The sequence below is a fragment of the Candoia aspera genome, chromosome 1 (assembly GCF_035149785.1).
Source record: "Candoia aspera isolate rCanAsp1 chromosome 1, rCanAsp1.hap2, whole genome shotgun sequence".
NCBI classification, from domain to species: domain Eukaryota; kingdom Metazoa; phylum Chordata; class Lepidosauria; order Squamata; family Boidae; genus Candoia; species Candoia aspera.
Window position 1 is genome coordinate 250916089 of NC_086153.1, and position 27563 is coordinate 250943651.

The 27563-nt window shown below is 38.1% G+C and overlaps 1 protein-coding gene across 5 annotated transcripts in view; it reads left to right on the forward strand.

Annotated features, from left to right (window-relative positions):
- TEAD1 (TEA domain transcription factor 1) overlaps positions 1-27563 on the forward strand; it is a 217956-nt gene that overhangs the window by 100972 nt on the left and 89421 nt on the right. The gene's annotated exons all lie outside the window — the stretch shown is intronic.

Genomic DNA, 27563 nt, shown 5'->3' on the forward strand with positions numbered 1-27563 from the left:
TGCACTTACTTTATTGTTTCATAACCTTTAATTTGACAATTAAAGTAAGTTTGATGGGAATATTAAACATGCAAGTGAGATGGACAGCTATATAAATTCAATAAATAAATAAATATAAAAATACGCTTTGATTGATTATGTACCACCAAGTCGTTTTTGACTCCTAGCGACCACATAGATAGATTTTCTCCATGGCAATCTATCCCTAACTTTCTTTCAAGTCTTTGAATAGTGCACTCATAGCCACTGTAATTGAGTCCATTCCTTGCTGGTGGTCATCCTCATCTCTTTCCTTCCACCTTTCCCAGCACTAGAGCCTTTTCCAGAGAGCAGGGTCTTTGCACAATGTGTCCAAAGTAGGGTAATTTGAGCCTGGTCGTTTGTGCCTTGAATGAGAACTCTGAGTTGATTTGTTCAATGATCCATGTTTGTTTTCGTGGCTGTCCGTGATATTCTCAGGAGTCTTCTCCAACGCCAAAGTTCAAAAGCATCAATACTCTTCCTATCCTGCTTCTTTAAAGTGCAACTTTCACTCCCACAGAGTGTCACAGGGAATATCATGGCTTGCAAGATTCTGATCTTTGTAGGTATAGACGCATAATGGCATTTGAATATCTTTTACAAGGACTTCATGGCTGCTCTACCAAGTGGTAGTCCTTAGCGTATTTCTTGACTGCTTGTTCCTTTACTGTTGATGGTTGATCCTAAAAGGCAGAAGCTATCCACCGCTTTGATATCACCAGAAATAATCATTGTTTTTGTTAAAATCTAAGCACTGTAAAAAATACTCAAGCCTGTATTAAGAAATAAACTATTTTCATCATCAGAAGTTCAGAATAAAATGCTGTCTAAAACTAGATGTAAAACAGGGGAAGTTTAGTCCAATTTGCTCATGCATTTAGTGAATATCCAGGAAGTGGCAGTGATGGGATTGTTTATGCCCTCCAATACCAGTGTTCCACTGCCTGTGGTCCTTAAAATTATGCTTTCCTTTATTTTCTAGTTTCCAAAAAAAAAAAAAAAGTATTGGCACATCTATAAAACTTTGCAAAGAGTCCAAAACAAAACAGTTTTATATATTTGCTTATATCATGTGATTCCTCTAAAGAGTTTATAGCAGGATAGTGAGGGTTCACATCTTATTTCATTGCATCTCTGTGAGGTAAAGCAAACTATGAAAAAGGGATTTGACTAGTCTTTAACCTAAGTTTCATGGTTCAATAGGGATCTGAATCTACTTTTTCTATCTGCAGAAGCAATAATCTGTCCATTAGATCAACCTGGACTTAATAAGTTTTATAGTTTAATGATTCAATTCTCAGAATATAGATGGAATTCCTGTCTAAATTGGGGTGTGTGTTTTTGGTCCTTCCCCCATAGGAACTCTAATAATACTCAAAACATAACAATTAGCTTGCTGTGTATAGAGAGCAAATTTGTTTCAAGATGATGCTTTCCTCTGGAATTAATACTTTAAATTATACAATATTAGGATGCTGTAAACTCTAATACATTCGTGGATATAGAAGTAGTGTCTTTAGTTTTAGTACAGAAACAAGGAGTTGCTTGAATAAACCTAGATGTTCATCTAAAGCTTTCTTGACCAAGTGCGTTTTTGTTCAATGTTTATAATATTTTGATTAGTAATTCCTCTCGATGAGCCAAATCTGATTAAACTCCAAGGAAGTGCTCATGTGTTTCTTAAGGTATTTTGCAAGTGAAGCAAAGATTCAGGTATTTCAGATATGGGAGATGTGCAGATTGCTTAAGATGTACAGTAATACATTGCTCACTCTAAGATACAGTCCTGTCTGCCCTTAAAACCCTTTGTTCTCTTGGCTGAATGCGGTTAATTAGCAACTGTCTCCATAGCAACTGCCTCATAGTCCAAAAACATTGCCCAGTTTTTGCAGTTTAGCTTATCACACTGTTTACCTGAAGGGCTTTTCACTGAGCTGGGTCTCATTTTTGTTGGCAGCATGCCTGTCCATGGAATTGAATTGTCAAGACGGGGAAAAAAAAAAACTCCATGGCAGCAAGATGCTGAACAGGGGTTGGCTGCGTGAAACCAGAAACATTAAAAAAAAAGTTTCACAAAAACAGAAATTGGAGTTTTGCCGTGCTTTACACTAAGCCTTAAATTATTGGGCTTACCAAGATTGCGTTGCATTTTAATAGACTTTTATTCATCCCTTCCTGGGTACAGACTATAGTCTGACCTTTGAAAGTTCCCTTGTTTTTAAGGACATGGAACAATTAGCAGTCTTACAGGCCTGCTTCTCTGCAATTAGAGCACCTTCCATTCACCAAACAACAACAAAATTCCCACACAATATAACTAACTTTAAAAAAAACGTATTTGGAGAACCCTACCATTTCGAAAGCTCCTTTATTGAGTGCCAAGGAAGGTTAATTGTCAGCTATTCTTTTCAAAATTGCATTCTTCATAAGCTTTTGTTTTAGAAAGCTATACCTGAAATATATACAATAGTATTTTTTTAAAAAAAATAATTCATTGGCATCTATCTCTTTTCTTTTTCCACAAGTACACTTATAGACGTATCTCTGCCATAACCATCTGAAGGACATAATGATTTATTCATTAGCAATAAGATAAGTTTAAACTAGATTTTATATTTTTATCTGGAAATGGACTCAAAATGCTAGATAGAGTTTCTCGATTTTTTTTTTTAATATGAACCCTTGGGAAAAAAGGGTATATGCCACTAGCTTGTATTGCTGCTTTTTCAAGTTGTTCAGTTTTATCTTTGGAGTGTCCTGGACTTATGATTTATTTGCTGTAAGTTACAGAAATGGGCAAACCAGAACCTGAAGATTAGGAAATGGTTGAGTCAACCATTAAAGCATGAAGTAATGCAGAGAATGCGAAGTTCCACTTTTTGATCTACTCTGTGACAGTGTTGGTGGTAGTGTGAAGAAATCATTGGGTTTCTGAGAATCAGATGGCTTCCACACAGTATTGACCAGCTGGGATCTGGATTACATAAAATTTGTCAGTGAACAGTTGTGTTGCATTCTGTTGCTATTGTGGCACATTTTTCTAGCTTGTACAACCTGAAAATCTGAACACATTTTTGGAAGGCTGAGGCTTAAACTTGCATTCTACATCGATCTTGGCTTTTAAAAACTGCTAGGACATGGCTGTAATTTGGAACTTCATAAATGATTTTTAGGGGAAAGAAATGATGCCTGATCCTATAATAGATTTTTTTTTTCAATTTGGCATGCAAATCATTATTGGATATAGGGTTAGAAGTTTTTGTTGTTGGAATCTGGTTTTAGTAATAAGATTTTTAACATTCTGTATCTAAACTGCCTTAAATAAACATTAGTCAAGCAGTCAAGAGATTATGTTTATAGTAATACAGAGAAATAAATGATGGTTAAAGGCACTCCCCTTAATCCTCAGCTCTAATTCCTAGGGTAGCCTGAAGTGGTTTTGCATAGCTGTGGCTAGTGCCTCATTGGAGCCTTTTCTTTGTACAGGTAGTCCTTGTTTAATGACCGCAGTTACAACAGGGATGAAAAAGTAATTTTACAACTAGTCCTCACATTTATGACGTTTGCAGGTCTGTAAAGCAAAGGAAAGCTGATGTAAGATGATAAGCACAGTTGCAGTTTCAGTTAGTGACCACTTTGCTTAACGACCCAGTTGCCGGTCCCAACTGTGGTCGCTAAGCTAGAACTACCTGTATGCTTTCCTCTATATAATTGGGTGTAAAGATTGCCTATTCTAAAACACCATCAGACTCATAAGCAGGATCACAAAGATATCTGATTTATTAAAGAATAGTATGCAGGATCACAAAGAAAGCTGAGAATGGAAAAAGCGCGCCAAATGCAAACTAAAAACCCTCAGTACAAACGAGATCCCTCCGCCCATAGAATCTTCCCAAGCTTACAATCCCAGGTGCTCCTAACGGCTTCTGATGGTACGTGGGAAAAGTCCTTGGGCAGAGCACATCACCCAAACACATTCCATTGAAATGAACAAGATACAGAGCTTGGTACAAGGTTTCACAGCAGCTCCCTCCCACACAAACAGAAACGTGTGTCAGCACCATGGCATGTGAAACATTACGATGTACAGTGCACATTGAAACAGTGAACATGACATTGGGCTAATGAATTATGGGTCTGTATTTTACTTCTGTCTTGAAACACCCCCTTTTTACAAACCTTCTAATACCTCCTTTTGTGTGACACTTGCTCACCCATGATTACACACATATATGACTTCCTCTGTTTTTTTAGATAGTATCCTCATGATGAAATTTGTTTCACACTTTCATTATCATTATACAGTTACTGAAGTGACATTTTGGCATTGTGTTAATTAAAGTTCAAACTACTTTTGTCACATTCTTGTTATATGGCCCAGGACCAATCACACAGGTGTTTGAATTGGCTTCTGCAACTAAGCAGAATGCTAAAGTCCTCTGCTGTATTGTTGTAAAGGACAATACAAATGTGTAGCTCTGAGGCAATGTTTGTTTATTTAGAGTATTTATGTTGGACTGGAATCTCATTTTCTCCACCCTGCGAAGCAGACTTGGCAAGTATCTAGTCTTCCTGACTAAGAGCTAGATTGATGCCTTGGGGTAGACACTTATTAATAAATAGGGCTTTCGTTTACTTCCCTAGGCATTCTGTTAATCTGAATATCAGTAGAGAGTGTTTGTATATTGGCTAATCAGGGCAGACTACCTATTTTGCCACCATGCTAGCTGTGAAGTTGTTCCAACATTAAGTTATGTGAGATAGGAAAAATACTTCAGTCTATGAAGGCAGAATGTCAAGGTGTAAGGGCGATATGAAGTACCTTCCCTGGTGCTTCCCTTAGCTGAAAATGGTCTTATCCACCCTTATAGAATCCTATTTCCTCTAGCAAACGCCTCTCTGAATGCTGCCCTACCCAACATGCCAATGGCCAAAACATGTGTGAGTTCATATTCTATTTTTTCCCCCCAGTGGGGCAAGAAGAGGAGGAGGATGGGGGGGGGAGATTTTTAACATTTCATAACTTTGCATTGGCCTAATAATTTCCTACGAGGTTTGCAGCTTCTTCTCTGCAAGGGTTGTGATCCACTCACGTGGTCTTCCTTCAGAAGCAAATGGATTCCAGAAGGATGTGAGCAATTTCTGGTTGGTACAGTTGGCCCAACAGTCAAGGCCCTGGATGCTCTCTCTTTTTTGCAGAGCCAATATAGCTCATTCTCATACACCTGATCTGAGGGCCATGAAGTGAGTGGAGTGATAGCTAGAATCCTGTTCTGGAAAAAAAATTACCAAATTCAATGAAATACAAGAATTGTTCTTAAATGGTCTACTTTGTGTCAATGAGGGTGGCTAAGAAAGCTCTCCTATGTTCAACATTAATACTCACTACTCTCAAATAACCAGCCTGCTCTCTTTTCTTTTATAAGCCCATTTAAAAGATAGAGACTAGCTCCTTCTAATTCATCTTAAAGCTAAATTTGTCAGACACAACTAAAAAAAAAAGTGAGATTAGCTGGAACTGTCTTTTAATATTACATTAAGATGTTGACTGGTTGCTTAGTAATCAAAAAAAGGCACACAGCGTTTTCTTAGAAACATTTCAGAGGCTCTCCCAATACTAAATTTTCATTGCCTTCCATTTGTATCGATGCATACAAGTGCATTTTGCATTTATATGGAAGCAAATGGTTGATTTGATTTTCTCTAAACAGTTTCTAGAGTTGTATTTTCACACAGTTATGGATAGATGAGATATTTTTCTCCTGGGTCTGGTGGAACTAAACAACAATGATTACTTTAAGAGACTGAAATGCATTTAATCTTCCTTCTCATGTTATGGAGCCCTGTGGCCACCTGCAGTACATAAATATGTGGATTTTCCTATTTGCTTAAAAAAATATTCCAAGTTGTCATTAATATTTTTATTTAATAGAAAATGAAGAAAGGTTTTGACAGTGCAGAGAAACATCTTAATATATCCTGCTCTAAGAAGCTTTTTTCTCCTTGTTATACTACCCTGTCCTCTTGCTTCAGTGAATTACAATTGTTTTAAAATATTACAAAGAGTTTTAGTGTAATGAATACATACTAAATCAGAGGAGAAGAAAACAGACTTTTGGCAAATGGGTGACAGTCTTGTAGGAGATTCTATCGGAACAATTCTAGAATTTACCTGTTTTATAAATAAAATATTGAACAAAAGGATATATTTATTGCACAGACACAAACCAAAAACAGAATTTTTCAATAAGTGTAAATGAGTAAAGATTTATCAAGTATAAGTTTACAGTTAAATAACATTGTGAAACGTTTGCATTAAACATACATACATATGTATCATATGTAAACATACATCCTTGTATCAGGCTTCAATATACGGCTCCTGAAATGTCGCTGGAATGCATCTGCTAGGGGTTTGTAGCTTTTGTCTGGAACCGATGAAAGTTTGAATGCAACAGTCTGAAAGGAATTGCTCCTTCTCCCTGTTATAATTTTTTTTGAAATGCTAAAACTATTAAGTAGAGTTTCTAATTCAAAAATAAATAAACATTTCCATATTCCTTGTACAAGTTGGAATGTAAATATTGCTAAAACTCCATCTTGTTTTTAGAGAATGAGAGTAATCTTTCAGCTTACTAAAATATCCCAGTGTAAGCACACCTGAAATGCTAAGCTCTGAGTTAAAAGAATTCTTTAAAGTTGGGTTAAACATCAACTGTGCATACTTTGATTTGAGTTAAACAATTTTTAAAGCACTCAAAAGCTTCAGTAAACACTTCAATATTCTCTTCTCTGGGGCTGTCCCATCATCTTCGGTGGAGGACAAATCTGCATAAAAACAACTTTGTGTGTGCATAGCTGCTACCTCAATTGAAATAATCTGTATGCATTGGACTGCTTGGGGACCCTGTAATGCAGCAATTATAATTCATTTTTTGTTCAGTTATATTAAGAGATAACAGCTGTATTTGCATAAAAACCCCAAAAAGCTTCTAAATGTTATTAATTTTCTAGTGCAATGTAAGAAATATTCAGGAGTGAACTCCATCCAGAATTTGCATTAAACATAGTTGTTCGGAGTTGGGCTGCATCAAATCAAACAATAAATAAATTACCTGCAGGCCTAAAAAAATTCAGTGTGCCACCACCACATTTAAGTATTGCTGTCTGGCAGCAATCAGAGCAACCAGGCCCCTGGCAGTTAGTAGGAAATCTAGCACTTGGATCCTACACCAGGTTTTCTTGTATTACACAACCTTGGCAAGATTGAACCAGGGAATAGATTTATTTGCAAGGAGAACACAGGTCTTCTCATATCAAAGTACATAAGCTAACTGAATTGTAAAATGGGGTAAGTCTGTTTGAATATGGGAAATATAAACATAGTCCCTAATATTTTCCAGCTCAATACATTTTCCATGCCAATAAACAATCTAGAGCATGTTCTCAGAAGCTCCAAGTTCTAATTAATCCTGAAGCATTTCTATTGTTATCAAGTTTCCTTACTAACCTAATTCCTTCCCAGAGTATTTCTGGGAAAGACAATCTTGGAAGGGAAAGTTGATGAAGCTGGACAGAGTGTCTTTTGAAATTTTGATATGTGAATAATGGTCTAATTAAGGGATTTGGAGAGGAGGGTGAAAACACTACAGCTACCTTTCTCTGCCTGATTCATAATCAGATATTTGGCACTCTGAGTAATTAGTTTAATTAGCACAACTATATTTCTATACATGGAACTCTGAAGGTATAGCCTATGGGTATTATAGAAGATTCTGGCAATTTGTTTCTATTTTTTGTTAAAATGTGTGGTGAGCTGTGTTGACAGAAATACTATTATCTCATTTTTAATTTAACTGAATTCCAATTATTTGATTTACTGAAGTAGATCAGTAAATCTACTTTAGTACCGATAAATATATAGATGTTAAATGCATAAATACCATGTAAAATCATTTTCAAGGACAGTGCAATGGAAAACTTCCCTTGGTTATGTAATTCTTACCAGCTTCTATTCCTTTCTGTCATTTTTATGCATCATAATGCTTGAAACATTAATATAAACTATAACACTCTCCAGTATGGGGAGCCATTTGAGATGAGACTAACTCTATTCAAATACATCTATAAATGGTGTACATTTACTAAGCTAAAGTTTCTTTGTGACACAAAGGAAATTATGGCTCTAATTAAAAGATGAATCTGTAAACACCCACATGATACACATCTGATCCTTTGGGGAGAGTGCAACTTCTTCCAGAACAGGTTGAATACCATTCACTTGGACAGATAAATCATCTACTAACAGCACCTCTGTCTTGTCTGGATTGAGCTCCAGTTCATTCACTCTCATCCAGTCTATTACCACAGCAAGGCAGTGCCTCACTTGGAACAGCACATCCTCTGCCTCACCTGGGCCTCAAAAGAGATAGAACTGTGTATCTTCAGAATAATGATGACATTTTACATTTCAGAATAATCTCAGTCACATCTTTATGTAGATTTTAAACACCAAGGCAATGAGAATGGAACTTCATGAAACTGCACAAAATAAATAGAATGGGTTTGACCACATATCCCCTTCTAGAAATGGCTATTCAGGTGTGAGCAGAGACACTGAAAAACTCTTCCAGCTCACCAAGTTTGGATAACCACTCCAGAAGGGTACAGTAGCTGATATTGAAAACCCTTGAGAGGTTGTGAAAAATCCATAGGATTGCATTTCTCTGTATCTTTCTTGGTAAAGATCATCTCACAGGGTGAATGAGGCGGTTCAGTGCCAAAACCAGGTGTGAACTTTGAATGGATCTAGAAAATCCATTTAAGAGTATCTAGATCTAATCAGCCACCAATGACTTGAGAAACTTGCCGCAGAAGGGGATTTTGGCCACAGGCTTATAATTGTTCGGATCTATTAGGTCCAGCAGTGTCTTTCTTCAGGACCTTTAATGGGTCTGGAATTACACCTTCATATAAGAAGGAATTTATAGACTCCTAAACCTATTTAAACTTCCTATTTGATGTAATAGGCTATAAGGAGTTAGGATTGGGTAAACATAGTTTACATAGCAACTCTTCTGTATCTACAGGCCTTAAAAGTGCAAACTCATCCAAAAGAATTGTTAGAATCAAGCCTGCCTCTGACTCAGAAGGCGAAACTTCTGAATCAGAGGAGGAAATAGAAACTTACCAGGCTGGAACCAGGAAAACAAAACTTGAGGATGAGTCAGCAGTGCGGGAAGAGTCCAAGGTGCTGATTGGCCAGGATTCGGGGGAGGATTCAAATCCTCCAATCAGTGCATGCCAACGACAGTCAGAAAAGCGTGCGAAAGAGAAGGCAGCCCAATTGGCTGCAGAAGGGTCCAGGTGCGCGAAGGATCAGGATAAAAGGCAGATGCGCGAAGAGCAAGCTGCCGGAGACAACCGATCCTGCAAGCCTGCAGCTTCAGCAGAAGAGTCCATACCAGCATTGGAGACAGCGTCTGTGTCATGAGTAAGGACAGTCTGTTTTTGAAGAGGAATCAGCGCCTTTGCTCTCTACTGAAGAGGACATGAATCCTGCTCTTGCTGCAACCGAGGATCCTTTATTTGCCAACCCCAGCAATCTCAGCCTTGCATCCAGCTTTGGATCTCTGAAGTCGTCTTGTGTGCATTCCAGATGCGCTTCTCATCCTGCTCCAAGGTCCCAGCTGAGTCCAGTGACTTTAGTACAGCCTTGCCATGCCCCTGTTCCACGGTTTTGCTCCAAGTTTTGGGTGCAGCCTTGCAATGCTCCTAGATCGTCGATTAGCTCCCGTTCTTCCGTGCCGCTTCTATCCCCAGTCTCGTAGTGGATCTTTGCTCCAGTCTAACCGTGTTTCGGGTGCTCAACATTGCTCAGGAGTTTCACACCTATCTCGTCGTGAACCTGTATCACAGTCTAGCCGTGCTCTGAGTTCCCAGTCTTGCTCCAAGTCTCCAGTCCAGAGAATCCAGCCTAGTCCAGTCTTGTTTCCAGTTCTCAGTCTTGTGTTGAGACTCCAGTTACCGGCTTCCAGTCTAGCGTGGGGTGTCAAGTTCTGTCCAGTTCGGTCCTTAGTCCTCAGAAGAGTCCAGGGGGCTCTGATCAGCCCAATCCAGTGTTCCAGCACCTGCGTAACTCAAGTACTGTTCCAGTTTGAGACCTGTTGTCTTCAGCTTCAGCAATACCTTGCGTTCCAGTCTCTTCCAGCCTTCCAGTTCCTGTTGGGGAGTCCTGTTCTGCTGCCTTGTTGACAGCTCCTTGGGCAATCCTGCTGGTGGTCTTGCCGTTGCCCAGCTGGGCTTAATTGAATCCAGTTCTTGCTTTAAAGACTTAATTAATGTAAATAGTTATTTAATAAAGAATGTTTTTGATATTACTCTGCCTGGTTCCATAGTCTGAACAGGACAAGAATCTGATTAATGTCCAGGGCACTTCTATAGACTGAACTGCTGATTTTATCCTCAAAGTTTATAGCCACCATATCAGAGGCAGCAACAGAGTTTGCTACGTGTTAAAGAATTCATTACACAACTTCACCCACTCAGCATTCTCCAAATATAGAAGTGACGTTCCGACATTGAATATTGTCTATCACAATTCTAGAAGTAATAAAATATCTGTGGAATCTGCAAAGTGTTTTGCAGGCATCTGATTTGATTCACAGCATTGATGCAAGTCTCTATTTCAGTTTGTCAATTTATTTTGATGGGGTGATTCTGTCAAAAGCTTTCTCAACCTGAAGTGCCCGTACAAAGCATTGCATGGCCCTGTTTAACAACAGAGGCAACACATTCTTTCATCCAGTGGAGTTTTATGTCAGTGCAATGGGAAAGGAAGGTATCTTCTGCAATTGTCATTTTCCTTGTAACCCTCTTGTAGCTGCTCCAGAGAGTTAGGTGACCCTTTGCAACAATGTAGGAGGCAGCATGCTGAAGTGTGGGAGGTCAAAAGCGAGGGGATCATTGTCTTCCTGGTAAATGGTGCTTTATATTTAAAAATATCTTTCGACATTTTCTTCTAGCTTTCAAAAATTCTATGAATTTTTGGTAAGCATCAATATTCATGGTATTATTGCATTTCCTTTGACATAATCTACTTGTTAAATTACTTAAATCAATTTTCTTTGGGAATACTGGAGCTCCAAGATACATTTTATCCTATTTAATATGACATTTTTAAAAAAAACACAACTTTGTATATTTGTAAGAAGAAGAACTGGCAAGTTTTTCTAGTTGCAGTCAGAGTGAACGTTTGACTTAAAAATATAATTCAGAAGTGCTGTAATTTCTTTTGAATAAATGCACCCAACCTTGTGCTTTTTATAAACTTTTTGCTTCTGACAGTGACAAAATTTACCACTTCGTGGATACCATGTTTTAAGGAAGAGTAGTTAAGCAGTTTAATTGTGAGATATTTGAATATGCAGTGTATTATTCACAGGATCAGTATTCCTATTTGCTGTAAGATGATTATAAAATACTTATGATTGGAAAAATAATATATAAATTTACCCACAGAAATTCAAGGAAAACCAAATACCACATCATGGTAGGCTTCTTATCTGCTATCATCATTTACTGAATAGCAGAATATCCCCTCTAAGTTGTTATTTCTCTTCCATTGTGAAGAGAGGGAAGAAAATAAATAGAATCAGAATCAAATGTAGAAATTAGAATATGCAACTATGTCATGTCACTTTGCACCTTTATATGTGGAAATACACTGAAATGCTGCAGTAACAAAAGCTTTGTTTTAGCTTTGAATGCTTTATAAAAAAAATAGCTATTAAGGCTGTGTAGTGCTTCAAATATCTGAAGAGGAAATGATGCTTCAGAGTTCATGAGGTGCAAATGAAGCTCCTGTCTGCCACTTTTTAAACCAGGATTGCAGTCCCAGCATTACAGTGCAACGTCAGAAGACAGCTGCACAATCCCAGGAAAAGGCACAATTGCTTTAAGGAGTGCAAGAAGTTCTACATTTGTGTCTCCACATCTTTTGGCCTCCAAATCAAAAGCACTCCACTGCCGTAATAATCGTTCCTTGCAAAAAGAAATTCTTATAAATGGTCTATTTTTCAGCTGCTAGTTGTAAATTTGGATCACAGAATTGTGAAGGAACACCTTTAAGTGACTTTAAGACTCCTAAGAATCTGAGTAAATGGCATGATGCTAAGGAGGTAAAGTTCACTATGAAAGGGTGCAACTTTTTTTTTTTAAGATGACAGCTGCACCTGTCCTTGCCATGTAGGAGGCCACACCCCAAAAAGGAGGCAATGGCAAACCATTTCTGAAAAATCTTACCAAGAAAACTGCAGGGACTAGTCCAGGCAGTTGCCAGGAGTCAACACTAGAAGGCATATTTTTATACGAGAGCCAGTTTGGTGTAGTGGTGAAGGCATCAGGCTAGAAACCAGGAGACCGTGAGTTCTAGTCCTGCCTTAGGCACAAAGCCAGCTGGGTGACCTTGGGCCAGTCATTCTTTCTCAGCCCTACGGAGAAGAAGGCAAGGGCAGCCACTTCTGAAAAACTTTGCCAAGAAAACTGCAGGGACTTGTCCAGACAGTCTCTGAAAATTGAACATGATTGAACAGATTAATTTTTTTTTAATATAAATAACAAAAAATACAATCATGTGGCTCCTGATTAACATCTAAGACATGACTGTAATAATCATAACTGATTTTTCCCATAAAATCTTTATTGCCTTCCACATGAGACAATGTACAAGACAGCAAAAATGTGCATATATAGAACAGATACATGTGAAAATATTTTAATGGATGTTCTGCCATTTTTTTTAAAAAATCCTACCACCAATTGTGTGCCAGTTCTTCACATAAAATAAACCAATGACCAAATGCTCCTTATTTTAAAATGGTTTAAATGTTTAAAAATTTCAGTAAAGATTACTTACTTGACTAGACAGTCTATTGTATGAACTCCTAGTATAGTAGGCTCTTATTCACCGAAATGTAAACCCTACACCTTCCTATAGGCAGCCTGCGAGGTTTGGATTTGTTCCATATATTTGAAAAGATCTGCCCTCATTTCCCTCGCAGTAAAACAGAGCTATTGCCTGACAACTCTGTCTAATTTCATGTTGCAATAATTGTTTAATGATCACAATGAGGCTTTGTCCCCAGGGATTTTTTTTCTGTCGCTGTTTCTTACCCACTCAGCGTAGTTATTAACAGCCAACAATGCTGTCATTTGTTGCAGTGACATAATGTATACCTGTCATCTTAATGAAAATGTCACAGATAGAAAAAGGGCATTGGGTGGTAAAATGCAGTCACCCTTAAAATGCTGGAGCCTGCTTTACACACAGTCATGCATACACACGCACGGCAAATGAAATATTTCAGGCACCTATTCAATCATTTAAAATTCTTTTGTTTGTTTGCTAAAGAATGGGAATTGAAATTGCATCCAAATGTTCATCTTTACCATTTTGTGCATGAAATAGTTTAGATTACTTCAAAAAAGTTTAATGCTCATTTAATTAAACTGTCAAAAAGAACTTTAATTACACATTTGCGACTTTATCTGGATTGAACTGTATTCACATTAGGATTTTGTTACTGCCAGTAGAACGACTATGTCTGAGTTTTTCTAGTAGGATTAATCAGGTCTGGGGACCAGTATACCAGCTAGGCATACTGTGCAGTGCAAATTTAAATAAAGAATGCTTCTCTCATCTAATAACCTGTTAAAATAGTATTTAAAGTATGTGATATCAAATTGTAGTATTTTAGATCCTGATGTTGCCAGTCAGGCAAAAAAACAATCATGAAGCTAAAAGCATAAAAAACAAAAGCATTGCTGCAAGATTTTTCATCTTCAGTTTAATGAAATAGTGACACATCAGTATCATAAATATGGCTCTTTATGACCCTAGAGCTCAGGCATTCTCTACACTGAGGAAAGGCTATACTGTTATATTTAATTTTAATTGAAATGCCATGATTAAAGCTTACTGCACTATACTGAACTTGTATAGGGTTCTCTGGCAATGTAGGTGACCCCATAGTAGTAGAAATAACCATTAATACCGCATAAATATATAGCTGCCATGTTCTCTGCTGCATCACTGTATAGCTGCTCTGTATTTTTATCCTCTGCTGTGTGCCACCTGTATATGCTGTTCCATGGTATTGGTTGAGTGTCCCAGGGGTATTGCTGTTCTGCTTTGACTTTTTCTCCCAAACCAGCCTATAACAAAGATGCACTATATGCTGATGCCAAGGATGGAGCTCTGTTTTGTGACTCTTGTATTGCTAATAAAGCAAAGCTACAAAGCAGTATACTGAAAGAAAATGTACAATCACCCGCAATCCAGGTGCCATAAGCAAAACATCCCTTTCCTCCTTTCTGGGCAAATCTTTCTTGCCAGAGAAGCATTGACTGAGAAAGTAACCTTAGTTGCAATCAGGTGGTTGTATTATAGATACTCCAATCAAGGCTTTGTGATAAATCCACAGCAAAATATAGTGTTAAAGAGAGGAAGAATATTTCATGGAAACAACTTGGCAGTTTATTAGAGCTGGTTTGCATAGTAAGTTTCCCCCTGGGTACTGGAAGTTCCAATGCTGGAGCTCATTTCAACTAATTGGACACACACTTACCCAGCGGTGGCTTGAACCAAGGATAATACACTGACAGACTGTTGGACAGCCCAGATTAGCTTTGGATTTGCAGACATGAAGGCAAATCAGTGGCATCTTCTGCTGTTTGCATCTAAGGAATTCATTTGTTTACATGTAATACTTTTTTGGGGGGGGAAGTGTGAATGGTCTAGACTAGTGGTTAATTGGGCTAACTTACAGCAAACTTCAATTTAGTACTGTTTTAGAGGAAGGTATCCATTAAATCTGAATTGACAACATTTCTGTCAATGTACCTCATCTGCATAATGATGCAATTAGCATAATCCTATCATTTTGCAGTAAAGCCTTGGTTTAGTAGATATTAGTCTGTTAAATCCTAAAATTATTCTGTTACATTAGTAAATTAGATCCTAATTCATTTTCTCTATAAGAGAAACAGCTTCAACATACTTCTTTCATACTGGTCACTCACTTTTGCAGCCATTTGTTCTTCACTATTTCTCTTCTTGTTTAAGAAGATTAATTAATTCATCAAACAAAATACTAACCACTACTTTCTACCAGTATTTGCATATCATGAAATTTCTCCATCCATTTTTTAATGTTTTAATAAACATTAAACCCATTAACATGAATTCATCTACTTGCTCTAGTTTTTCATCATTTATGTATGACTTCCAACATTCACCCAATTTTCCCTGTCAAGCAACTACCTTCATTTTGATATATTGATTTCTAGTTGAGTACTCTTCATTGCATCCTATAATCTCTCGAGCATATTTGTGCAAAAAATTCCATAATTTAAGCATACTCTCTTTATCTTACACGTTCTCTAAATCAGCAAAAGTTTAATAAACTTCCTCACATTCATTCATTTAAATAATCTATGAAGTAATTGAACAGTTAAGTGAGTAAAATGATCAAATTATAATTATTATGTAAGGAATTATTAAAGATTAAGAAGTTATCCTACTATAGGGATCAATGGAGGGAATTTGGCCTCAGCTTAATTTTTTAAAAAATGAGAGGAAATCTTGGGAATTCGTGGCTAAGGGTATTTCCACACACACTACTATGCCCCATGCATGTATCTCAGCACAAAGTTGGACCCAATATTTTTCCTCCATTTATAACTGCCGATATACTGAGTCAACAACAGACCTTACTGAACTATGATTACTACCAGAGTGGCCAGCTGTCTCAAAATCTGAGTGTAAGCAGCTGATTTCAACCTTGACCCTTGGAAAAGCTCCTGGAGAGGATATGATGCCTCCAGAGGTATATAAGATGAATGATTCCTGGTGGGTCCCCATCTTGAATAGACTCTTCTCAGAAATAGATAAAACAGGTGTTGTACCTCCCCATTGGAAACAAAGAATAATATGCCCAATCTTTAAAAAGGGCAACTGGCAGGAACCTGCCAAATATCGCCCAATTAGTCTGCTAAGTATTTCTTCTAAGCTCTGTGCCAGACTTCTTCTGAATATATTAGAAGATTGGGAGGAAGAAACAAAACTCTTTCATCCATCCAGAACAGGCAGTGTTTCGAAAAGGACACAGCACAGTAGATCACTGTGCTACTTTGAAGGCCCTTATTCAGAAATACACCAATGGGCACGCAAAACAACTCTGTGTCGCTTTTATTGACCTTACCTCTCCCTTTGATGCCACTGACAGGTCTCAACTATGGGAGAAACTTTCTAGGACAGGTATCGATACGCGCCTTCTTAAACTAATTATTGAACTACATACTGACATTACAGCTATAGTGAGAAAGGGCCCACAAGGGTCCTTGTCAGACCCTAACTTATTGGAGGGAGGAGTAAAACAGGGCTGTTTACTTGCTCCCTTCTTATTTAACTTCTATATTACTGGTATTGTAGTGGCCATGAAATCACAAAGTTTTTTCTCCCCCTCACTCAATGGACAGAAAATTTCAATGTTAATGTATGCTGATGACATGGCTCTTATTTCCTGTACCAAGATTGGCCTTAGAAGATTATGGGCCAGCTTACTGTGAAAGGGAAAAACTGAAGATAAATTATAAGAAAACAAAGGTGGTAGTTTTTGGCAAAAATAATATTAAACACAGATGGACAATTAATGCCCAACAAATAGAGCAATGTCCCTCTTTTAAATACTTAGGCATCACCTTTCATAAGTCCCTGTTATGGAAAGCACACTTATCTACTGTCTTGACAACTGCCCAGTGTACAGTAGGCATTATTCTGACTTTTTTTTTATTCTAAAGGAGGGCAGTTAGTAGCCCCTACACTTAAAATATTCCAAGGCAACGTGATAGCCCAGATGTTGTATGGGGCTGAAATTTGGGGGTGGGATGAGAAGGACATTGCCCAATTGGAAGTAGTCCAAAACAACTTCATAAGGAAGATCTTGGGCCTCTCCCAGGGCACCCTCTCTGCCTATTTAGGGATGGAGGTAGGGCTACCTTCCATTGCTATTAGAATACATCTTGCATTGTTGAGGCACTATAAGAAGCTAGAAAGCCTTCAAGAATCCCATCTTGCCAGACTGTTTTCTCCATTACACAGCTGGGAATCAATGGACTAAATTTTTGTTACTCATTCTATAAATGCATTCCCTACCACCTTTGGGAGAACTTAGATTTTGGAATAGAGGAAATATTAGAGATTGGCTTTTTGAAAGGGATGCTAATAAAGATGCCACTGTAGTACAATCATCCAAATTTTCATCTTGGTATCATCATTACAAAAAAACATAAAAGCCTCTACCAGTATCTGGTTAGCAGAACCAGAGCGTCACTGAGAAGGGCTTTAGCATCCCTTCGCCTGCAGACTGTGCCCTCTGCATATCTCGAAGGGAGGTTTTGTAAGCTCCCTGTTGAACAACGCCTCTGTCCTTGTGGTGTTGGTCAAGTGGAAGACATTCTCCATTATGTCCTCTACTGCCTCATTTACAATGAGATCAGGGCCAAATTATTAATGGCAGATGAACTCAAGAGCTCTGACCTTGAAAAATTGAACTATCCTCTGTGTTTCCAACTGTCAGCAACCAAGTTGCTACTTTTGCTCTGCTATCATTTAAACTTCGAAAGAAATACTTAAGTTCTTAGTTGTAGCTTTAGCTTTATTTTGTTGTAACCTTTTTACAGTTAATACTTCTATTACTCTTTTATAATTTCACTATTTTATTGTTTTACTGTTGTTTTACTGTATTTTATGGCATTCCTATGTTATGTCCTGTAGTTACAACAATAAACTTATTTACATAAGATTACATTTGTTGTTTATTCGTTTAGTCACTTCCGACTCTTCGTGACTTCATGGACCAGCCCACGCCAGAGCTTCCTGTCGGTCAACACCCCCAGCTCCCCCAGGGACGAGTCCGTCACCTCTAGGATGTCATCCATCCACCTTGCCCTTGGTCGGCCCCTCTTCCTTTTGCCCTCCACTCTCCCTAGCATCAGCATCTTCTCCAGGCTGTCCTGTCTTCTCATTATGTGGCCAAAGTATTTCAGTTTGGCCTTTAATATCGTTCCCTCAAGTGAGCAGTCTGGCTTAATTTCCTGGAGGATGGACTGGTTTGATCTTCTTGCAGTCCAAGGCACTCTCAGAATTTTCTTCCAACACCACAGTTCAAAAGCATCGATCTTCCTTCGCTCAGCCTTCCTTATGGTCCAGCTCTCGCAGCCATATGTTACTACGGGGAACACCATTGCTTTAACTATGCGGGCCTTTGTTGTCAGTGTGATGTCTCTGCTCTTAATTATTTTATCGAGATTGGTCATTGCTCTTCTCCCAAGGATTAAGCGTCTTCTGATTTCCTGACTGCAGTCAGCATCTGCAGTAATCTTTGCACCTAGGAATACAAAGTCTTTCACTGCTTCTACATTTTCTCCCTCTATTTGCCAGTGATCAATCAAGCTGGTTGAGGTTTAGCTGCAAGCCAGCTTTTGCACTTTCTTCTTTCACCTTCCTCATAAGGCTCCTCAGTTCCTCTTCACTTTCAGCCATCAAAGTGGTATCATCTGCATATCTGAGATTGTTAATGTTTCTTCCAGAGATTTTAACTCCAGCCTTGGATTCCTCAAGCCCAGCATGTCGCATGATGTGTTCTGCGTAGAAGTTGAATAGGTAGGGTGAGAGTATACAGCCCTGCCGTACTCCTTTCCCAACCTTAAACCAGTCCGTTGTTCCGTGGTCTGTTCTTACTGTTGCTACTTGGTCGTTATACAGGTTCTTCAGGAGGCATACAAGATGACTTGGTGTCCCCATACCACTAAGAACTTGCCACAATTTGTTATGGTCCACACAGTCAAAGGCTTTAGAATAGTCAATCAAACAGAAATAGATGTTTTTCTGAAACATCCTGGCTTTTTCCATTATCCAGTGGATATTGGCAATTTGGTCTCTAGTTCCTCTGCCTTTTCTAAACACAGCTTGTACATCTGGCAATTCTCGCTCCATGAACTGCTGAAGTCTACCTTGCAGGATCTTGAGCATTCCCTTACTGGCATGTGAAATGAGTGCCACTGTTCGATAGTTTGAACATTCTTTAGTGTTCCCCTTTTTTGGTATGATTTTTTCCAGTCTGATGGCCATTCTTGTGTTTTCCAAATTTGCTGGCATATAGCATGCATTACCTTGACAGCATCATCTTGCAAGATTTTGAACAGTTCAGCTGGGATGCCGTCGTCTCCTGCTGCCTTGTTATTAGCAATGCTTCTTAAGGCCCACTCAACTTCACTCTTCAGGATGTCTGGCTCTAGCTCACTGACCACACCATCAGAGCTATCCCCGATATTGTTATCCTTCCTATACAGGTCTTCTGTATATTCTTGCCACCTTTTCTTGATCTCTTCTTCTTCTGTTAGGTCCTTGCCATCTTTGTTTTTGATCATACCCATTTTTGCCTGGAATTTACCTCCGATGTTTCTAATTTTCTGGAAGAGGTCTCTTGTCCTTCCTATTCTATTGTCTTCTTCCACTTCCGCGCATTGCTTGTTTAAAAATAATTCCTTATCTCTTCTGGCTAACCTCTGGAATTTTGCATTTAATTGAGCATATCTCCCCCTATCACTGTTGCCTTTTGCTTTCCTTCTTTCTTGGGCTACTTCTAGTGTCTCAGCAGACAGCCATTTTGCCTTCTTGGTTTTCTCTTTCTTTGGGATGTATTTTGTTGCCGCCTCCTGAACAATGCTGCGAACTTCTGTCCAGAGTTCTTCCGGGACCCTATCTACTAGGTCCAGTCCCTTAAATCTCTTCTTCACCTCCACTGCATATTCCTTAGGAATATTAGTGAGCTCATATCTAGCTGATCTGTGGGTTTTCCCTAATCTCTTTAGTCTGATCCTAAATTGTGCAAGAAGAAGTTCGTGATCTGAACTACAGTCCGCTCCAGGTCTTGTTTTTACCGACTGTATAGATGTCCGCCACCTTTGGCTGCAAAGGATGTAGTCAATCTGATTTCGGTGTTGTCCATCTGGTGAAGTCCATGTATAAAGCCGTCTCTTAGGTTGTTGGAAGAGAGTGTTTGTTATGCAGAGTGAGTTGTCTTGGCAAAATTCTATCAGCCTATGTCCTGCTTCGTTTTGTTCTCCCAGGCCATGCTTACCTGTAATTCCAGGTGTCATTTGACTGCCCACCTTAGCATTCCAGTCTCCTGTGATGAAAATAACATCTCTTTTAGGAGTGTCGTCCAGTAGGTGCTGCAGATCCTCATAGAACTGCTCTACTTCAGCTTCTTCAGCATTTGTGGTTGGGGCATATATTTGGATCACTGTGATGTTAGATGGCTTGCCCTGAATTCGAGTTGAGATCATTCTATCGTTTTTTGGATTGTATCCAAGCACTGCTTTCGCCACTTTACTATTAATTATGAAGGCTACTCCATTTCTTCTGTGGTCCTCTTGTCCAGAGTAGTAGATGTGGTGGTCATTTGATGTGAAGTGGCCCATTCCAGTCCATTTCAGTTCACTGACGCCCAAAATGTCTATCTTTAATTACCAATAATCACATCCAATTTGCCCTGGCTCATAGATCTTACATTCCAGGTGTGTTGATCCTTAGAACATCGGATTCGCCGTTCACCACCAGCACCGTCGGCTGCTAGCCGTCCTTTCGGCTTTGAGCTAGCTGCGTCATCATGTCTGGGGCTAGTTGAACTCATCCTCTGTTCCTCCCCAGTAGCATTTTGACCATCTTCCGACCTGGGGGTCTCATCTTCCGATGGTATACCGACATATCTCTGGTTGTACTGATCCATTTAGTTTTCATGGCAGGAATACTGGGGTGGGTTGCCATTACCTTCCCCAGGGATCGCATTTAGTCTGACCTCTCTGTCATGACCTTCCCGTCTTGGGTGGCCCTTCACGGTTTAGCTCATGGCATCATTGAGGTGCTCAAGCTCCAGCACGACGACAAGGTAACGATCCTTTGCTGAAGTAAGATTACATAGTAAATGATAAATCAGAAACTAATCATGACATATTCAGTGGCAAAAGGCATATGAATTTAATTCATGAAAAAAATTAAATCCCTGTCCTTGCTATCTCATTCCCAGTATAAGCATATTTAAGCATAAAAGAACATATATCTAGTGGAAGCCTAAAACTGTACTGTATTTTAGATGAAAGTACCAAGGTAGAAGATTGATTGATCGATTATGTGGCATCAAGTTGGTGCTGACTCTTAGCAACCTCACAGATAGATTTTCTGCAGGACAAGGCAGCAAAGGAAAACTCTAAAAGTTAAGAAAAGAAGTTCTGAAAAGGAAAAGTTCTTCTGTTAGCTCAGGAAAGTGAAAGAATGGAATTGCCTGCTTCTCCAACTTGGAAGACAGGATTAAGGCCAATATTAAAAGGAATTCAGTAGTATGTCCTGTAATATCCAGGAAGAAGAAATTGCTCTTTTTTCAGTATCAGCATATTTACAAACAAATTTTATGATATGGTTGGCCACTGTGCTTCTGATGATAACCCCAAATTTCACTGCTTGCTACTACTTTGTATTATCATTGGCTGCTGGTTATTTCTTAGGGCTTACCAAGTAAAACTGACATTATGTTTATGGACTGCTAGACCAAAACATTATTTTTGCTTCATCCTATGCTTCTTAATTGGTTTTCTTACGTCTGGACTCACCTATCAGTATCCAAATTATGCATTTGTCTATCCATATGTTCGTTCTTGGCACCAAAGCCATCTTCCAAGACTGCAAGGTCATGCAGGTTTCATTTGAAATCTCAAGAATTCTCTCTTTAAATAGGAAAATCTAAAAAACAAAACATAGTTCTACAATATAACAATATACCAAATAAAACAAAATATGAGACTGTTTGTTAAAATGTATTGATTTTCAATATGGCAAAGCTAGTCAAAGTTACTACTAACTTTCAAAGTTTCTGAAACTAGATCACAACACACTTTATGTGATATTGAAATAAATTGTGTTCACTATATCAATACAAGAAAAGTATTAGAGAAAAATAGTATGGGAACAATGAATCCAGTGTAGGATGTATCTCGGAGGGAAATTTTGTAAGCTCCCTGTCAAACAGTGCCTCTGTCCTTGTGGTGTTGGTCAAGTTGTATAAATTCTTCCTGAGATTATTTCTATTAGTTATATAAGTTTTGAGAAGTTCTAACAAGTTTTGTATTCCTCCATGGTCTGATGTATGCACTATTAAAGAAAAATAAATGGCAGGGTTTTATGTTCTCATTCTAATTATCAGGAACTGCAGGTGTATTATCTTCACAGCTTCAGAGTATCTTCTGAGAATGTATAGTATCTCTCTTACTTATTGTCTAGCAAACTTTTCCATGAACAAGTCATATACCAGCTTTTATTGTCTGAGATGAATAAAGAGAAAAGCCCAATATGGATTCTTGAAAGCAAACTTTGATTCACATTTTGAAAGAAAGACTGTCAGATGTATGGCTCCAAACAATCCTTGCTAGTCTAGAATTAATGCAGGGTTTGTTTGAACCTTGTTGACAGAATTCTTAAAACATAAGTTTGGTTCTGAAAATTAAAAATCAATTTCATTTGATTCAGATCTCAAAAGGCCCCATCATTGTCCCATGTTCCTTGTTCACAGAGCATCAAGAAGTGGCCAGACTAACTTGAGGGTTATTTGTGAAGAAGCTACTGCTGATTTAATTTTTCTCTTCACTTCTAGTCTTCCCAAGCCAGGGTTTCTCAACCAGGGTTCCCTGGAAACCTAGTGTTCCATGAGAGGTCACTAGAGGTTCCCTGGGAGATCATGGTTTGTTTTAAAAATTATTTCAAATTTGGGCAACTTCACATTAAAAAGGTAAGTTTCATTCCTTTATTTTCAGTTTAAGAACACTGTTAATGCACATATACAGGCCTACACATGGAACAAACATAATTTTGCAACTTCTGGCCCATATTTGAGCCTGAATGTGCAGGGGGTCCCCGAGGCCAGAAAAATATTTCAAGGGTTCCTCCAAGGTAAAAAGGATGAGAAAGGCTGGCCTAGGCTGTACTTAGGTCTTCAGTGACTTGAAAACAGAGAGGCAGAGGGGAGTCATTAGATCCACAAGAGGCAAAGCCTAGTTCACAAGGTTTCCAGAGGTCAGGGTGCTCAGTATAGCAACACTTTGGTAAGGGCCCCTTCACTTTTGGAGTACTCCTAGTGCTCATACTCTGTGGTTATTTTGGGTAAAATAAAACAGGATTTAGCCCCAGATTTTTACTGTAGGACGTGCTAGTGCATAACGCTTGCATTGAGAGAAGTACACTCAAAAGGAACATCGTTTGCCATTGCCAGTCACTGAGAGTGTTCTTGAGTGGCCCTTAGTGCCAGAGCCCTTTAGACTTCATGATGTTTGCCAAAATACATGCTTAAAACGATGTAAGTATTACTCACTCTGTGTTTTAAAGAACACAGGTAAAAGTGTAATTATTGCATGGGCCCATTTAATTTATACCTTTTAGCAGTGTATTTGTGAAATCCTCAGAGCAAAAAGTGCTGTGCAAACTGCATAGATATTATACCCCTGAGTGGCATTTTGACTTTACTGCTGAGCAATCTGTAAGATTTATTTTTAATGATGTTTACAGTGCATTGATACTACAGCCAGATGATTATGGCTTATGCTAATTTTTATTGACATGTACACACATTACAGAAGAGACAAAAAAATTATAATGATTACAAATCCAATACTTGGACCCTAATTTCTCCCCGCTGGTCTCTCTACCTCCTTCAGTTGCTTAGACTTTTCAAATTAGCAGTCTTCTCTAACCATATCTTCCAAGTATGTTGAACTACAGTTTCTAAATCTAGAGGACATCAGGTTGGGTGGGAGAAGATTATTTCAGATAGTACACCAAATTCGTTCTTGAGCAGATTTTTAAGATATCAGTTGGTTATTCATCTGAGTTGAAGGTAGTCCTTTAAGAGGAAGAAGTAAAATATTCATTGAAGACTTCAAGTGACTGTTATATCTATTCCCTGCTGCATCATTTTTCATTGGATCTTTTTCTTCCTGATGATTTGGAACTTGGGAATATACCAGTCTGATTTAGTTGTATGATGTCTAAGGGAATGCACAAATAGTAAATGTGTTTTGTTTTGAGCTCACTTCCTCCTCCTCTTCATCCCAGGATCAAAAAATAGAGAGGATAGCAGTTCATGCTGACTGCTACCAGCAAGCCAGGTTGCAGAAAAATTGGCAGGGAAAAAACCATTCCCATTATGGAAGCATTTACTTATCTTCTTCTTATGCCATCTTCTTTGTATTCAAGTACAAGTGTATCCTTCTTTCTTGGTCCTGGAGGCATGTTAAATGAAAGGAATGTGAGATAAATTGTCTTTCTCTTTAAAGAAAAAAAAAATCTTAATCTCTCACACATTCCTTTGAAATTAATTAACACCTAAAGGGCAGGAGGACATAACATGATTTCTGATCACCCATTAGCATTGCTAAGATTTCTATAGAAAACTACTTTAAAATAAAGCTCTTCTGAATTTAATCTATGTGCACCTAAACCTGATTTTGCAGACAAAAACATGGACTGTTGCTTTACACTCCAATATTAAAAGTTCACCTACAAATAAATTTATCAATCAATCTGGTGCCAGAAAAAGAATTCCAGTTTCTGCCTAATAGAACAAGAACATTCATGAAAGAAAGAAAGAGCAAACTACCCAGGAGACAGGTCACACCCTGGAAAAGATTTTTAAAAAATCCTTGTCTAGCTGCCAGCCCTTGCAAGCTAGTAGTACACCAAATAAAGGAAGCATCATGAGTGTTCCACATATTTTTGCTCAGGAAAACAACTTTTAAAAATTTTACACTTGATGAAACAATAAGTTCAAACATGTCTATGCAGTGAAATGCATCATGAATTGCATTAACACTGCACAAAAGCATGAACAGAGTACACACACACACATCTATTCTTATCAGGTCAACCAGGTAGGGTAGGGTGGTTATTTGTTTTGTTTTTTGCATTGTTAAATGCACTCTGAATTCTCCACCAACAAATAGAGCACAACAGAATGCTTGAGAGTATAATGAACTCCTAAAACTGAGCAGACCATTTCAAAATGTCAGAAGAACGAATGTTCAAGCAGCCAACAAAATCAAAGTAAAGCATCAGCACAAGAAACTTTTTTTTTTTGAAATAATATACTTCACTGAAGGCTTGCTAAGCTTAGTTACACGTGTACACTCTGTGCATGCTCTTTTCTCCTGTTGATTGTGGAACTTTTACAGTGCCTCCAAAGATGAAAACGGAATGAAAAAAAACCCAGAATGAATCATATTTATTTGGTCAATGACCAGCAATGAAAACTCAATGCATCCTGAAACTCAACAAGATCAAGAGGACACACTGAGTGTAACCATGCAGACACGCATACCCTCTTCTAAGCCCATCAGGCCCACAGCAACAGCACTACTACCTGACACCTCAAGCCCATCATCGCAAACAGTTTCACATCTGGCTCATCCCCTCTGTGCCCATTCAGGTCTCAGTTATGCATGCCAGATCAGAACTCTCCCTCCCTTATAAGATCTTGAGTTAATCAGCTCTCTGAGTGACATTGTTTAGAACATGTTAGTTTATGCTAAGCTGTTGATAGTTGCATTCTGTCTGAGGTCCCTGCTGTTGAATCTGTATGCTTTCTCACTCCATTATTATTTCTATAAAGCAAAAAAATGCCAGCATTTTTATATACCTGTTATGTATGTCAGATAGTAATTACTAGGAAGCAAGAATATATACTTTGCTGGCAAAGAGGCATGGAAATCTTTCTCAATAATGCAAACCTGTAAAACTGTTCAGGGTTTTTTATTTTCTTTTTTGCCAGATGCTTATTTTCTGTATGCTTTTTACTATGCATTTAGTTGAAATGCATACTTCAAAAAAATTATAGCTCTTAGCATACGTTTTATGGAATACTGAATATGAACTGTATTGGCAAAAGTGCATGGACAGGATCATAAAGCTCAGTGGAATGAAAACATTCTAGATTGTCACTGGTGATCAGGTAAGATGGAGACTGTTTGTCCATACAATCTCCAGGATTTGGACCTGACTCAATGGTATTTAACTAATTGACTAAATGTATGATAGTAGATTTAAAAAGAAATTACCAAGAGGCTGCTGGGATGGTTAATGAGCAGTGTCAGAGAAGAGCAAGAAAGATGAGAACAAACTTGGCAACGCAAATTCAAGCATGCAGTAAAGAAGAGGGGTGGATTTTAGGAGGATCTTGCAAAGGAATTGAGGGATACGGGAAATTACGGACTAGTTAGGTTAACCTCTCTTCTGAAAACTGGAAAAGTGTTATTAAAGAGAAAACTATCCATGTAGAGAAAAAGGCTTTTTGGAAAAAGAGCTGACATACTGTAACTCCTACAAAGGAAAATCTTCTCTAACCGGTCTTCTAGTTTGGTCACAAATATGTAGATGAGGGTACTGTAAATGATAATTTATGTACCTGAACTTTTAAAAAAAGTCTTCACCAAAATCCTTCACTAACCACATTTGGAGAAACTTAATCTTATAGCGAAGTTACACTTCTCATTATATGGTGGTATCAGCCTTAATTCTCTACTGATTTGCAGAGTTTCTAATTCTTTATCTGTGCAAAACAACAGATTACTTTTTAATGCATTATTGTAATGTTCTAAATTGCAAGTCTCCAGTGTTCTGTTTTGAAATAAGCTTTATGTATCATGCAAGTTGTTTTAAAAGTGAAAGTGGTAGCCCTTAATATACTTATTTTCATCTAGGTCTTGGTGAAATCAATTATACTAAATCTGAATTGTGCTGTGACAAAGTGGAACTGTTCATTTGGCAGTTACAAAAGAATAAAAATATGTTTGTATTTCATTAAATCTTTAGTAAAAGCCTAACATAAGCCAATTTATCATTCTACAGAAGATGCATTTTATGACTGGACAGGCAGTTCTCAGTTAAATTATGCATTCTTCCTATGATGTGGCAACTGGAAGAAACAGTTGTTCCAATTGTTCCTTGATCACTGCCATTGTTAAACAGTAAACCCTTGTAATGCTGTTAAAGAGCTGTATGTTCATATTGTTCTCTGTGCCTTTGTTTGATAGCTTCTTGTACAGTAGATAATTGAGTCAATTAACTCTTTGGTTTAGGAATAGAATACTGTTGTGTGCTTTTCTAGGATAGAAACGGGTGTGTCTAAGCAGAGTAGGAGACACAAGCTATTGATTTTTCAAGGCCACTGCGTGGGCTAGTTTCAAATTTGACATTTTTCCCTGTTGGTTTTCTTTTTATTGAACCCCAGTGCAAAAAAATGTGAGCCTGATAAACTGATAATTTTAAAGGTTAGGAGAATCTATACTAATGGATGTTATTCAGATCCAAAGCGGTTAAAAATATAAAATTATAACAGTGATGTTATTCAGAGGTCTACTTCAGTCTCAAAATACAAATG